Source organism: Narcine bancroftii, chromosome 4, assembly GCF_036971445.1.
Source record: "Narcine bancroftii isolate sNarBan1 chromosome 4, sNarBan1.hap1, whole genome shotgun sequence".
NCBI classification, from domain to species: Eukaryota; Metazoa; Chordata; class Chondrichthyes; order Torpediniformes; family Narcinidae; genus Narcine; species Narcine bancroftii.
Genome location: NC_091472.1, coordinates 247,951,145 through 247,963,573, shown reverse-complemented (window position 1 = coordinate 247,963,573; position 12,429 = coordinate 247,951,145).

Here is a 12,429-nt window from a genome sequence, read left to right as displayed (position 1 = left end):
TACTGTGCCTGAAAATGCTGGATGAAATAATAGAAGTAGGGTAGGTGTGCTGATATGGGCCTGAAATTAAAGGGGAAGCAATAATTATAACCTTAGCCTTAGCCATATAACAATTACAGCATGGAAACAGGCCAACTTGGCCCTTCTAATCTGCACTGATCCAAGTACCCTCCTCTAATCCCACTTACCAGCAGTCTGCCCATATCCTTAGCCATGGGAGAGATGCTGGAGGATTGGAGAGTAGCTCATTTGTCCTGCTATTTAAGGCTCCAAAAGTAAATAGGGTAACTATAGGTCAGTGAGCCTGACATTAGTAGTAGGGAAATTATTGGAAGGAGTTCTGAGAGATAGGATAAATAGATATGGTTATATTTGGACAGCCATGGGCTGATTAAGGACAGTCAGCATGTTATGGGGTACTTAGATCCGGAGTGGAACATCCAGATGGGTAAAGTTAGCCAGAGGAGAAGAGTATTTAAGATAGTTTCTTCGAACTGATTGTAGGTGGAGTCATATAGGGAGCAGGCTCTTCCAAACCTTGTACAAGAAGATCAAACTAATTAATGACCTCCTGGTGAAGACTCCTCCAGGTAATGATACTCAAATGTGATTGATTTTTATACTTAGCTTTGGAGAGAGAAGAGCGGTTCCAAATTTAAGACATTAAATTTAAATTATGAAAAAATGAATACACAACTAAAAATAGAAAACTGACACATGAGGTTAATGGACTGGTTCGTCAAGATGTGGTAGGAGACATTTAGGGAGGGAATCCAAAAAAACACAAAAAAGTTTCACTCAAATAGGAAAGAAAAAGAACAAAGGAGGACCCATTATGATTAACTGAAATCATTGAAGATAAATTCAAACTGTTAGGGAAAGAATGACATGCAGCTCCACAGACTACCAGACCTGTAGTTTATACAGAATATTTAAAGCAACAAAGAATTACTAAAAGATTGACATTGAAGGAAAAAAATTGGAGTGGGGAATAAGACCAGTCAGAAATAGAAAAACATATACAGTAAAAATTTCTATAGAGTTAAACATGAAAAGAACTAACAAAGTGAACATCTATCTGATAAAAAAAGCTGACTCTGGGGAATTAAATAATGGAAAATGGAGAGATAGCAGATGAATAATTTTGCTTTTTGTTTTCAAAGGTCCTCACAATAAAGAATACAAGTTGCAACTTAAAGGTAGCAGTAATCAGAAATTGGGTGGAGGAGATGGACTAAGGAGAATTATAATTTGGGAAATAGTACAATATTGGTTGAATTGTTTAGAGAAAGATGGTAATGAATTGGAAGAAATTTAAAGATTAATGGAAGAAATATATTGAACTGAGGCTATTGCCTTCAGATGAAAGCACGGAGAGATTAGAAATGTAGAAGAATGGGAGGCTTCTTCATTGAAACGACGTACCAAAGGATCTTGATGGGGTAAATGTGGACAGAATGATGAAAAAAGGGAATAGGCCTTTTATGATAGAGATAAACCAAAGAAGAGGTACAAGGACTGCCTAAAGAAATCTCTTGGTGCCTGCCACATTGACCACCGCCAGTGGTCTGATATCGCCTCTAACCGTGCATCTTGGCACCTCACAGTTCGGCGGGCAGCAACCTCCTTTGAAGAAGACCGCAGAGCCCACCTCACTGACAAAAGACAAAGGAGGAATAACCCAACACCCAACCCCAACCCACCAATTTTCCCTTGCAACCGCTGCAACCGTGCCTGCCTGTCCCGCATCGGACTTGTCAGTCACCAACGAGCCTGTAGCAGACGTGGACATACCCCTCCATAAATCTTCATCCGCGAAGCCAAGCCAAAGAAAGAAAAGAAAGCAAAAACATGTTTCTTCCACAGTAAATTATGGATGGTAGAAGCAGAATACTTTTTAGGGCACAGATAGGTAGCTTCTTGATAAGCAATTAAGTGGAAAGTTTCTGCAGATATGCAGGAATGTTGAGTTGTGATTCCAGTCAGATAAGCTGTAATTTTATTAAATTATTATTAATGGTGACATCTCTCACCAACAGATGCACCATAAAAGTACTTTTCCCTATATCCTACATTATTTGACATTGTAACACCATGCACTGACCTGTTGTCTATTTATATATTCATTTGTCTATTTATTTGTTATTTCACTAACTGCTGCATGAGCTGACCTTCCTGGAAAGCATGCAATTCAAATCTTCTTGCTGCATCCCAGAAAAAGTGACAATTATAAAAAAAATCAATTTAAATGGCAGAGCAGACTTGAGGAGCCAAGTCGCCCACTCCTGCTCCTTGTTTTTATGTTTATGCCTGAATAAACACTAAGTTAGTCTGGCAGGCAAGATGGATCTGACTCAAAGCCAAATATTTAATTGGAACATAAACCCAACCTGACATTTTTCTGATACTTACAGTCAGATCCTGTCCTGGCTTTGGTCATGTCACGATCCTTTACACGAAATATATAAGTGGACCTCATCAGTGGTCCGTTTTCAAACTGCCCCCTTAAACTCGCATACCACCTTAACCAATCCCTATGCTATAAATGCTCTGTAAGGGATTACTTAAAGTGTAATGTGAGTGGGAAGAAAAAGTTTGAAAACCACTGTTTTAATTGTACCTAATTGACTCATTATGTGCATAGTTTCATAACACCGAAGGAAATGGGCCAATCACAATTTTTCTCAAGCAAAATACTTAAGTAACAATTGGATCTAAAGCAGTGATTCTCAGCCTTCCCTTCCCACTCACATACCACCTTAAGGAATCCCTTACTAATCACAGAGCACCAATGGCATAGGGATAACTTATGTGAGTGGAAAGAAAGAAAAAGGTTGAGAACCACTACTCTGTGTGTGTGTGTGTGTGTGTGTGTGTGTGTGTGTGTGTGTGTGTGTGTGTGTGTGTGTGTGTGTGTGTGTGTGTGTGTGTGTGTGTGTGTGTGTGTGTGTAAGTGTAAAGCTGCATCTTCACCACCATTTTGTTTGCCTCAGAACTAAAAAGAACGTGGGTAAAACACACAAAGGGATATTGGATGGAGTGCTCATAAAATGTAGGAGCAATAGCTGATTTTCCTTTCCACTGCTCTTTGTTGTTTAATAGCGACAGCACAACCCAAATTCTCTCCAGCGTTACAATGATGGGTTTAATTGAGGGAAAGAGCATAATTGGGGGATAAAGACCCCCACTAACTGAATGGGCTAAATGGTTTGTTTCTGTGCCTTAAAGTGTTTCTAATTCCATCTGTCAAAAGGAAAATCTGTGAACCATTTAAACTACTACAAAGTTACACTAAGATTTTTTTCTTTTTAAACACATTTGACCTGTAAATATTTTTGCCCAATGACCCAGCAATTATATTCATTACGTTTTTGTTATATTTATTTTGAATTGCTTTAACATAGATTGTTTCTGGCTTGCAGATATTTTAGCATATTTGCAGAGTAGATATGATGGCTGCATCTTTGAATTCAACACTTAAGAGAAGATTGGATCAGTATATGGATGGGATAGGGATGGAGAGCTACGGTCCGCTTGTAGGTCAATTTGACTACGATAAGAAATAGTTTGGCATGGACAAGATGGTCCAAAGGGCCTGTTGCGATGTTGTATTGTTCTATGGTCCCATAATCTGTCATCCAAAACCTAGATCAGTGGAGCTTCATGTATCCTCATCAGTTCATAAGCTTTTCTTAAATCAATGAAAGGAAGTGGAGCAGAGCATCAGGACCAAATCATGCACCAGCCCACTTCTGACTGGAATCAAGATTCCCATATCATTCTGGACATAATTGCCTCCTTCAATATGTGGGGCCACTGATCCACTAGGGAAGCAAGGTCTATGATGTAGGGACTCAGAGTATCTAGTGAGACCCTTCCTATCTTCAGCACAGAAGCAGGGAGACAGCATCAGGTAAGGACTCACTTCTATTGGGAACCTGGTGAAGTCATAGTGGGAGATTTAGAGAAGATATGAGGAAAGTTAGGTTTACTATTTCACGCCCAAACTGGTTTCAGTGATATAGAGCCCTTTGACCCATCTATACCTTGCTGACCACCCAATGATACTAATCTGATATCAACCCTACTTTTCATCTTACTCACATCATCCACCACTAAGTTTCACCACTCACTTACACACTATGGCCAACTAACCATCCAAACAGCACTTTGGGATGTAGGAGAAAACTGGAGCCCCCAGACAAAACCCATGCAAACAGAAGGAGCATGCAAACTCCACACAAAGAACACCCAATGTCAGAATTGAACCCAGGACTCTGGTGCTGTGAGGCATCTCTCCCAGCTGTGCCATAGATGTTGTGTACTCTCAAGTTCCAATTTGATGACATACCTGTAGTTGAATTTCTCAGTCATGAACTCTAATTTAAGAACTCATCCTTACTATAATTCAGATTAATCCATTTCGGACTTTTTATTTCAAACATCTTAGCTTTTAGTTCCAAAGTATTATTTGTTTAGACAGTTTTGCTAAAACAAAGGGAGTAAAAAAAATGAAGTTGCACTGGTTGATTTGTTCTAGAGATTATTAAGAGAATAAATTACGTGAACATACATTTTGAATCTTATCAGATTAATATTAGAATGGCTTTAGCAAATGACAAATATGCCTTGCAGGTTCACTGAGCTGTTTGCAAAGGTAGCACAGACAAGATAAATGAAACAGGAATTTTAAAAAAAGGTAATTTCATAAGAATCCACTCAAGCAACTTGTAGTAAAAGGCTGTGGCTTGTGGAATTGAAGGGACAATTGTAAATTGTTTCTCTGAGTGAATTGAAGCATAGAATAGGAATAAATGGGAAATTTACTTCTTTGGAAAACAAAAAGCTGGTGGGATCCACTGGAGACAGATTCTCCCCCCTCCCACTTTTCACAACCATCACCAACAATCCAGAATAAAGTGAGTGTAATCTGGTTTTTATGTTCAATGCTGACAGACTGTTATTGGAGCCAGAGGTTGCTCAAATCAATTGGACATGCATAGTTGTCAGATTGTGATGGAAAAATGCCATTTAATGTACATAATTATAAATTAATGTACATTGATCTGAATATTATTAGATGATGCATGTCATTTTGATAGGTTTAATACAGCAAATGAAAATTTAAGGATATAATACAGGAAATTGCTTGGCAGGGAAGCGGTGAAATCTAGATTGATGATAATATTTTTCCAATGAGAAAATGGTAAATCATATGTAAATTTATGAAATTAGATTTAGAAAGAATATAGAATGGGAAAGTAACATAGTCCCAGTGTTAGTTTATGGTGTTGTCTACCTTCATGTTCAAAGTATTCTTGTGGAGCAGACAGACCTTCCTCTATGGTGTGAGGAATCTTCTAAGTCTTTCTGAACAAATTTCCTCTCACCTATATAATATTTCACTATAATCCTCTGAATTTGTACTTTCCTCATCCAATGTTTAACTTTAGTCAGTTTTAATTATCAGTTCCTCTTTCTCTTGCTCTTCAGCTCTGCAGGTGATGGTTCTGACAAAAGCTTATCAACACCCATTGCTGCTGTTTTTCACACTCAAGCTTTAAGTTAGCTTGGGAAAAAAAAACAATTGACTAATAACCCACAAAACTCATGTTCAATCGACTGGACAGGCCCCCATAAAATGTTACGAGCCCAAAGGACCCCAAAACCCAGCAGCAATAGACATTCACCAAAACAAGTATTTACTTAAACAAAAGTTGTTTTTAATTATCTTTAAACATGAAAACAGAAACAAACTTTAACTTATCTCTATACTTAACTAACCCAAATTAACCCCCTTCTAATTCTAAGCACACATATATGTACGTGTAAATTTAAGAAAGGTTCTTTGGTTCACAGTTCAATCTCACTTCTCCTTCTTCCAAGTTCTCTGGTTGCAGGCAATTCTTATGCGGTGCACAGAATTTAACATGTATAAAGTTCACCAGGCTTTGGTGCTCAAAAGGTAAATGTTTACCACTTAGGAAAGTTCTTGTATGGTTTGCAGAGAGAGATTTGTTGTTCCAGGATTTCCACAACTGAGGTACCACCATTAGTCACCTCAATGTCTCGCTGATGAAACTTTCCCCATCAGGGTTCTCCAGATGGTAACCTCTTTCTTTCAGGCTGACACAGAGTTCCTTTCTGTTCCACTTATTCCAAGAGAAACATCAGACAAATAGCACTTCCAGCCTCTCTGGAACTTTCTGTTTCCAACCAGCATTTCCTTGCTTGTTTCAGCTGTGACTATTCAGTCTCTTTCAGTGTCACACACACACTGGCTGAGAGAGCTTGTTGAGCTTGTCTTCTTTCTCTCTCTCTCTCTCCACCTGTCAACTGCCAGATAGCCCATGTGATTCTCTCACTTGCAAAAAAAAAACACCAACTTCAGCAAACCACAGGAGTTCTCCCTCTTGGTCAAACTTTTGTCTTAGGTAAACAAAACCCAGGAGTAAACCTTCTGTGAGCACTTTGCTGAAAGGTCAGAAGCCTTGTAGTTATCCAACCATCCAGCTTGTCTCCAATTCCAAACAATGGTCTATTAATTTCATGATGTCATTTCAATTAGCACCTACTTGTGAAATGTGCATAAAAGTCTCCAAAGTTTCTGCAATGTCCCTGAATATTAATTCTTCAGTATTTCAAATAAGATCTGTTTTAAAATGTGTGTATGTATGTAACCTACTCTAATTTTACCAAATTCCTCCCATGATTTATACATTACAGATGCATGATTTACAATCTTCTGAAAATATGCAGGAATATATTAATTTCCAGCAGCTTTCAAAGGGTTGGGCTTAACATTGTCCTGCATTCCAGATAGCAGAAGAAGAGTAATGGTGCAAGCATTTCCTCAGAACAGCTCTGTCTAATGAGGCAGCTTTGGAGGTGTTGCTGAGAAGGTCTGTTCTAAAATGATAGGCTTTGCAGGAGCTAAGAGCTGGTTGCAATTAAAATTACATCAGAGCAGCCTGCCTCGAAAAAAATGTGATGAAATGGATCAGGTTTGCACTAAATTTATAAGGATGGAATATAACTTTATTGTCTTTTGAAAGATTGTCACAATTTATTTTGTTCATTTTTACCGTAATTTTCAGAAAATAGTTAATCAGGACACTCAATGACATTTCTGCCTATGTCACATTACTGGGACAACAAAGCAGAAAGAGAATTCTCCATATTCTGGCAATCGGCATGTACTCCTGTAATGTGCAAGAATGTCTCACTTTAAGAGGTCACAGCCTGTCTAACATGCGCAACCCATTGCCCATTTCATGTGGTGAGCAGATTGCCAGAGCAAATGGTCTAATTTTTAATTTAGAGATACAACATGGTAATGTGCCATTCCGGATCACGAGTCTGTGCCGCCCAGATATATCCATGTGACCAATTAATTGTTGCCCAGAAAAGAATTCAAACCAGTGAACTGGAGTGAGCCAAGGACAGTGGAAGCAGAGAAACAATGGAGGTGGATGTTTTGTGAGACTGCTGTTGCAACCAATGTTTTGTGATGGGAGTAACTTGAAATGCAATAAGATTATTCAGCCGGTCTAGCCGTGGACCAGAGTCAATTAAATATGACACAGCTGTGGCCAGGAGACCCTTAACCAATGAAATAAACTACAACAGTTGAGGTGATAAGAAGTGCAATAATGGAGACTTTGGAGGAAGGATCAATGAAACCTCTGGAGGTTAACCATGTGGAAGTGATTTATTTCACGTCGAAAACGTGGAGGTATTATCAGGATCAAGATACCTGGTCAGTGAAGACTCCTGTTCCTGGGTGTTACCTTTTTTTTTATTGTTTTCAGGAAAGTCAGAAAAACCTCAGTGTGTGTCTGGTCAGATACTTAGTTTTTTATGACTTGCATGCTTGCTGTTGATATTGTTAACTGTATCAATAAAGGTATTTGTCAGATTAATACAGATTCTCTCTCTGTTCAGCCAATCATTGTTGTCGAGAGTACTAATCCTGCACATCAATGCAATGGGGAAGAAAACCAGAGCAACTGGAGGAAACCCATGCTGTCATGGGGAGAACATGCAAACTCCCAGCAGCAGATTTGAACCTGGGTCGCTGCACTAGTGTTGTGTCAATCACCATGCTAATCCTGTCTCCCATAACCACTCCTGTTCGACAGGAAAGATCTACCATATCAACTTTCAGGTTCCCTTGTTGACCACATGGCACACTTTTGATTACAGAGGAGATTCAGTCATAGCACAGAGCAACACCTAAATTATCAGGTGACAGATTGCCAAGGATTGATTGTATATTACAACGTGGAATCAGGTTAGGCTGAGATGAGAATCATGCAACCAATAAATCCTTTTTTCACCTCTTTCCTCCATTTAATCATTCCTCAGCTCAAGTTTAGCACAGTACATTATTGATTGAAAATGCCTTGGCCACTTAGCTCATCTTCAAAAGGGGTAATTTTAAATGTGAACCTTTTCATTTTTAAAACATCTAAAAATGTGTTCAGTAACAAAAAGATTTCCTGCCCCACAAAGAATAATGTCAATAGCTTCCTGTCCTGATAAGTGGCATGCCTGCCTTGATATTATATACAGTAGACAATCAACCAAAGTAGAAAGGTATCTTGGACCATTTAAAATTGTTCTACCTGCAATGTCCATTGTAATTAATGGTCCTTTAAGATCAAGACATATATGATGGATTGTTTGTGTTTTATTCAATATCAATAGTTTATTGTATTTTCAACACTGCCATTATTAATAACGCGGGCACTGTTTAAAACTAACACAATTCTGGGCCTGATGCGGTCTATTGTTTCACACTATGAAAGTGATTCTGTGACAATTGGATAATATTCCAACCAAACCAATGGTATAAGGCATTATGCCTATCTACATACTAAAACTTTATTACATATGTGCTGTAAGACCAGTTGGGAACTAAGGGATCTCCCTATCTGTGTTTGCAACAAGAACATCGATTTGTCAACTCCCAAAGAGAGTTTGATTTAGGATCATGTTTTGGGAATTAACAGCGTACACACCAGAGTACAGAGTGTAGAGCACGTCGAAAGAATCAAAGGCTTGTTGATCCAAACCAAGGCTTTTATTAACTAGAAGTCTGGAGCGTATCACATGTAGGTCGACCAGTCTAGAATAATCTGGTCTGGCTAGGAGCAACCCTTTAAGACCTGCCAGTAGACGTGGCTACACTCTCAGCCAATCACAATCATCCTACACTACAATATAGACATATACATATTGGTGATAGAATCTGTACTATCACATTCACCCCTTCGTTGAGAACTGATGGAGGGCTGTAAAAAAAAAAAGGGCCCGGTGGGAGTTTAGGGGCTGTACCAGTCAGGGGGCCAGACCATCCGGCGTGACCGCTGTGGTGCTGGGATTGGGGTCGCTGGAGTCGTGTCGCTGGCAGGCTCCTCGGGTGCAGCCACTGCTTCGCTCAATTCCCCAATGGCATTCTCGACAGTCTGGCCTGAGCTGGCGGGGTGGTGCTGGTCCCTCTGTTCAAGCATATGACCTGGGGGAGAAGGATTTGGGGGAGATTGGGTTGAAAGCACTGCTGGGCCTGATTCGGCTTGGGCTAGGTCCCTTTCCGAGACTGTCCTCCTGACCATCCAGGTACTCAATGTAGGCATAATGAAGGTTCGCATGGAGCAGAGTCACTCGGTCAACCAAAGGGTCGTTCTTTGAGTACCGGAAGTGGCGTCGCAGGAGGACAGGTCCGGGAACCGATTCAGATTTCCTCAGGAAAGAGAAACAAACCATGGGGGGTGGCATTGGTCACGGTGCATAGGAGGGAGTGGTTGGAGTGTAGGACGCTGGTGAGCATGTCCTGCCAGCGAGAGGTGGGGAAAACTTTGGACTGGAGGGCAAGTGTAACTGGTTTCTAGATGGTGGCATTCTCTCTTTCAACCTCCCCATTACCACATGTGTTATAGCTGGTGGTCCTGCTTGAAGCAATACCACTCTCCAGAAGGTACTGCCGCAGCTCTGCACTCATAAACGAGGACCCCCTGTCACTGTGGATGCAACTGAGGTACCTGAAGATGGCAAAGATGCTATGAAGGGCCTCTATGACTGAGGAGGCAGTCATGTCCGAGCAGGGCACAGCAAATGGGAAGTGGGAGTACTCATCGATGACCGTAAGGATGTAGCTATTACGGTTGGTCGACAGTAGGGTCCCCTTTAAGTCCACACTGAGACGCTCAAAGGGCTGGGTGGCTTTGATGATGTGGGTGTTCTCCGGACAGAAGAAGTGGGGCTTGCACTCAGCGCACACCGGGCAGGCTCGAGTAATGCAGCGAATCTCCTCGACCGTGTAGGGCAGGTTGCGAGCTTTGACAAAGTGCGTGAACCTAGTGACCCCTGTGTCATGATAATGAATATGTATGAGATGTACCGGAAGTCACGTGGTATGAGAGAGAGATAAGAGCACAAGCAGGAGAACAAAGGAAACTGGAAAATAAAGACACTGAGAAGTTTACCTGATAAAACTTCACATTTCGGGCCACAATGTGACAATGGCGACGAGGATGAAAGAAGCTTGAAGAAAATTTAAGACTAAAGAAGATTACAGAGAACTTCAAGGTGATAAGAATTTTCTCTTTGACTCAGTACTTTTGGAGCTGGAATATTTCCTCATGGCTGGGGCAGACAGTGACTTTCTAACACATAGTGGAATTGACCCAACGGGTGATGCAAGCACTGTAAGTGTGAAGTGGAAGGCATGGCTGGAAGAATTTGAATCCTACGCCGACAGTCGTGGCCTATTTCTAGATACCGGTATGGTTGAACAAAAAGCGCAGAGAAGGGCGTTACTTCTTTTCACGGCTGGACCCGCAGTTCGGGAAACATTTAAGACACTTTTGTATACTGGAAGAAAGGATGAGTACCGGAAAGCTGTAGATGCATTAAATGCACACTATGTAGTGACACCGAATGCTACATTTCAACGCCATTTGTTTCGGAGAATGAGACAAGAAGATGGCCAGACAATTGCTCAGTACATGACGAGACTACGCCAGCTAGTTGTTGGATGCAATTACATGCCAGCTGATTTGGACAACCAATTATTGGATCAAGTCGTACAGCACTGTAGATCAGATAAACTCAGAAGACATCTACTGGAAAGAGGGAGTGAGTTGGAACTCACCGATGCTTTAGCCATTGCTGCTGCATTAGAGGCTGTTGAAGGGAAATTTCATACCATGACCCTGAAAGACAACTCAAGCCAGCAAATTAAGAGGCTCTCACATCGCCATAACCAGCCAAGATATACGTCGACACAGGATGTGGAGTGTTATCGATGTGGAAACCGAGGTCACTTTGGAAAAGACCCATATAGCCCGGCCAAAGGCAAAGTTTGCAGAAAGTGTGGAGGTAAGGACCACTTTGCAAAGAAGTGCAAAAGCAAGTTCAATGCAGACCAGAAGAGGAAGAGTACAACTTCCAAAGGCAAAGCCTGGGGGAAAGGAAAGTATCCTGGAAAGAAAGATACCATTTGCCAGATAGACGGTGACGATAATGATGCCCAGGAGGGACAGAGGTGTTACCAATTTACGTTGAATGAAGTACATCATGAGAAGGTCCCAGTGATCATTGGTGGAGTGACAGTGCAGGTCATTGTAGACTTAGGCAGTGACAGTAATGTGATTGATCGACATTTATGGGAGAAGTTGAAAAGGAAAAAGATCATCTGTACCTCAAAGAAGTGTTCCAAGAAACTGTATCCATACACAGCAACCAAGCCATTGCAGACCATTGGATGTTTTACTGCAACTGTTGAAGCTGGAGATAAGTACACCGAAGCAGAGTTTATGGTCATAGAAGAGAGGGGAGAACCATTGCTGAGTAGAAGCACAGCGCAAGACCTGGCAATACTTCATACTGGAGCTTGTGTCAATTCAATTCAGTCATACGAGGATATGAAGCAAGAATTCCCCGCAGTCTTCCAAGGAGTAGGAAAGCTGAAAGGTCGACAATTGAAGCTAGCGGTAGATGAAACGGTCAAACCCAAGGCACAACCAATGCGCCGAACTCCGTTTGGACTTCGTGGGAAAGTCGAAGCCAAAATTAAAGAATTGATCGAACAAGACATTATTGAACCGGTGGAACATTCGACACAATGGGTCAGTCCAGTAGTGATTGTGCCCAAACCAATGGGTGACATAAGACTATGTGTTGACATGAGAATGGCCAATGAAGCTATAATTAGAGAACGACACCCTATACCAACAGTGGAGGAAATACTTCAAGAACTAACTACCAGCAAGGTATTCTCAAAAATTGATCTGAAATGGGGCTATCATCAATTAGAGCTGGCTCCAGGTTCCCGAGATGTAACAACATTTGTGACTCACTGTGGATTGTATCGTTACAAGAGACTATAATTTGGAATTAATGCAGCTTTGGAGATCTACCAGTATG